The sequence below is a fragment of the Myotis daubentonii genome, chromosome 19, assembly GCF_963259705.1.
Source record: "Myotis daubentonii chromosome 19, mMyoDau2.1, whole genome shotgun sequence".
NCBI classification, from domain to species: Eukaryota; Metazoa; Chordata; class Mammalia; order Chiroptera; family Vespertilionidae; genus Myotis; species Myotis daubentonii.
In genome coordinates this window covers 9,799,812-9,803,575 of record NC_081858.1, presented here as the reverse complement: position 1 = coordinate 9,803,575, position 3,764 = coordinate 9,799,812, and the positions used below count along the sequence as shown (strand labels likewise).

At 56.0% G+C, this 3,764-nt stretch overlaps 1 pseudogene; it reads left to right on the top strand.

The window, feature by feature from the left end:
* The first annotated feature begins 890 nt into the window (after positions 1–890).
* On the top strand, positions 891–3,138 carry LOC132222159 (jhy protein homolog; annotated as a pseudogene).
* Positions 3,139–3,764: the final 626 nt, after the last annotated feature.

Sequence of the window (3,764 nt, the reverse complement as noted above, 5' to 3'; positions counted from 1 at the left end):
GATGCCTCCCGGCTTTGCGTCTTCCCCAGATATGACCAACAGCCTCTTGGTGGGCCTTTCCCGGCAGGACCCCAGGGCACACTGGGCCTGTCCTGGGGGTTGTCACCACCCACCAATCGACACGTGATGTGTGGAACTGGCGAGGTCCAAACAGCTCATCAGGAACTTAGTCCAGAGTTCAACGAAAAATCAAGATATTTGCAGCAGGATTAAATCTCACACCACTGACCCAGTGTGCAACAGATGAAGACTTTGATATTTTTCTTTTAAATATATTTTATTGATTTCAGAGAGGAAGGGAAAGGGAGAGATAGAAACATCAATGATGAGAGAATCACTGATCAGCTGTCTCCTGCACACCCCCCACTGGGGATCGAGCCCACAACCCAGGCATGTGCCCTTGGCCGGAATTGAACCTGGGACCCTTCAGTCCACAGGCCGACGCTCTATCCATTGAGCCAAACCAGCTAGGGCAAGACTTCAATATTTTTCTTTGTGATTTTTTATCAGGCCGAGTTAAGGCAATGAGGGCTCTTCTCTTCTCTTCTCTTCTCTTCTCTTCTCTTCTCTTCTCTTCTCTTCTCTTCTCTTCTCTTCTCTTCTCTTCTCTTCTCTCCTCTTCAAGGGTGGCAGGGACATTCAGGGGCCAAGTCACCGCGGGCAGGGTGGGGGTGCTGTCTGGTCCTCAGTTATTTGCCCCCCCGCCCCCCAGCTTGCCCAGGAGGCCTTCCTCATTCCCAGACACACAGGCTCTTGTCCTGTAGTCCGGGCCGTGGCTGCCATTCCAGAGCTTGGGCCATTGCCATAAATTCTTCCTCTATTCTGCTGTCCCCTCCGTTCCCTGAGGCGGAGAACATTCCCTGCCTCAGGAGCCTCCCAGGTCCCGGGCAATGGAGCGCTGCAGCCGCTCCTCGGATGCTACGTTCCCAGAAAGCTGGGGAGCCCGCCAGGACCCTGGCCCTGGCCGGTGTGGCTCAGTGGGTTGAGCATTGCCTTGTGCACCCAAAGGTCGCCGGTTTGATTCCTGGTCAGGGCACATGCCCAGGTTTTGGATTTGATCCCCGGTCAGGGTTCATACAGGAGGCACCTGATCGATGTTTCTTTCTCCCTGTCTCCCTCTCTCTAAAATCAATGAGGGCAGGGTCCCGGGGTCGCGGCGGCGGAAGAGTTCAGAGATCGCCGAGCTGTCTCCGGAGGTCTTCCCGGATGATGGCAGATGCGATTGTCCTTCCGGCCACAGCGTTCGGAAGATCACGGTTCACATACTTTTTGGAAACGCGGCCTTCAGAAGAGCAAGCAGGCATATTGTGAAAACCCGTTTATCCCAGACGGAGGCGAGCCGTGGTCCTGGGAGACGATCCGTGTTATTGGGGCTGGGAGAGCGCGCCCAGGGCCTGAGGGACGTCAGCGGCCCCGGCCCCCCAGCAGAGCATCGCCGACAGCCGGCAGTCCACGCAGACACTCGGATCTCCGACAGGCCCCAAACCGGAGGCGTGAGCGAGGGGCAGGGCAGGTGCGGGCTGTGGCCGGCCCCGGGCGGTCCTGCCCGTGAGCTGGCTCCCGGTCCGCTCTTCCCCACGGAGGACACTTCCACGGGACTCAGCGGGGGGCGGCCTGCGGGACAGGAGCCCACACAGCCAGGCCTCCCTTCTTGGGGGTGAGTTTTGAAGCCCAAACTCTGAGCACAGCGTCCCTCACAGCAACCCGACCTCAGTGCCGAGCGGACAGGGATCTGGCAGAGGACCCAGCAACCTCTCTCAGGACGTGCAGAGTTCAAGTTCCCACAGGGAGGTTTTCTGGCCAAGAACACGGGCCCTCCGCGAAGGAAGTCTAAACAATAGCTGGTGGAAGAAAACAAGCTGACTTGGGGGTTGCGGACTCTTATCTTCAACTTCGTAATAAAGAAGGGAGGAAAGTCGCACAGAACCGAAACACCGGCTCAATGTGAAAGTGCAACATCATCAAGTCCGGAACCCGGAGGTCGACCTGACGCCCCCAGCGGCCAGCAGCCTTCCAGGAGCAGCCGAAGCACAGCATGAGGTCTTTGGTGACGGAAGAGCTGGTGTTCAGTCCAGGGAACCGAAAGACACTCCCAGACTCTGGCAACCAACTCAGAACAAGCCTGTTGGTGCTCCCATAGGCCCGAGACAGCTGCGGTCACGCGTGCCCCCAGCAGCGACGTACACACTCAGGGGCACCTGGGGCCGGGGCCCCCACGGAGCCTCCAATAGATTTGCTCCACGACAGCAGACTTTGGACAAGGCGTTATTACATACAAATGCTCCTGGATATCACTCAGTGATGGGTGTTGGTTTTGTTTTTAAATATATCTTTATTGATTTCAGAGTGGAAGGGAGAAGGAGAGAGAGATGGAAACATCCATGATGAGAGAGAATCACTGATCGGCTGCCTCCTGCACGCCCCCTACTGGGGATTGAGCCCTCAACCCTGGCATGTGTCCTGACTGGGAATCGAACCTGGGACCCTTCAGTCCGCAGGCTGACGTTCTGTCCACTGAGCCAAACCGGCGAAGGCAATCAGTGATGAATTTTAATAAACAAAGACCAAGAAGAGGAAAGATTTCATACCAGCAGCTATACATGAGCATTCTTTCCCATATGGACTTGAACCACCCTGACGGACTCACTAAGAGACAAGTGCCCCTGAGTTGCAAAGGCTCCCAGCCTGTTTTTAACTTAAATGTCAACAGAGCAACTGAAAATAAGAAGCAACCCAGACAAACGTATACCGAGACCGAATATAAGAACTTTGGAATACTCTGGAGCTTCCATGCTTCCCCCGACAGCTCCCCTGTGCCCCCCAGGCTCGTGGCTGGGGCGGCTCATGGAGCTGCACCCGCAAGCCGTGGGGCAGCTGGTCGAGGTGGAGCCCCGCGCAGGGCCCTCGGCCGGGGCACATTCCCGCCCATTCTGCCAAGAACAGAAAGTGAATCCCAACTCCATTCCGAGAAAAGCCCCAAAGCCGAAGAAATCAGCTGACAGCGAGCCTTATCAACTGGAGAAAGGAAAACAGCCCAGGAAATGCAGCATTGAGGTTACACAGCCTTTGAACAAATACCCTTCTGCTTTGGCTCACACAGATGGACCTTGATTTTCAGCTGCATTGTTACAGCCCGGGGTGGGGATGGTCACCCCTGAGCTGAGGCCAAGGAAGTCCCCCCCGGAGCCTGCTCCCGCCAGGAATGCCAACCCCCACCCTTCCTGAGGCTGCTGCACCGGGATGCCCCCTTTCTGGGCCACATCCGCAGAGGCAATAGCCCCTTTTGGCACAAGCTGACTCATCGCACCCTCAGAAAAGCTCCCCACACCCACCTCACCTTGCCTCACACCGAGTCAGGGCTGAGTCTCAGCCAAGAAGAGGAAATGAGGCTGAGTGAGTGGAAGCCACTGTGTCCTCGGTCCCCTGTCCCCTCCGTCCACTATCTCCCGACCCTGAGAACCGGGCCAGGCCCTCAGCTCAGCTCAGCTCGGCTCCTGCAGCCACGTGTGCAGGAGAGCCCGCCGGAGCTCCCTTCAGGATGTCTGCGCATCTTTCCTGAGTTCTTTGTTCACCGGAAGGTTCACCATTTATTAGCACCTTCGTGCACTTAAAGAAGTAAATAACGGAATCCATGAATACATTTCTCCTTGGCCTTGAGGACAGATGCCAAACGGCCCGCCCTTTTTCCTTATGGGCCTCAGTTTCCCCACCCGCAAAAAGGGAGCATTATCTGGCTCTTTTTTTTTTTTTTTTAAATATATTTT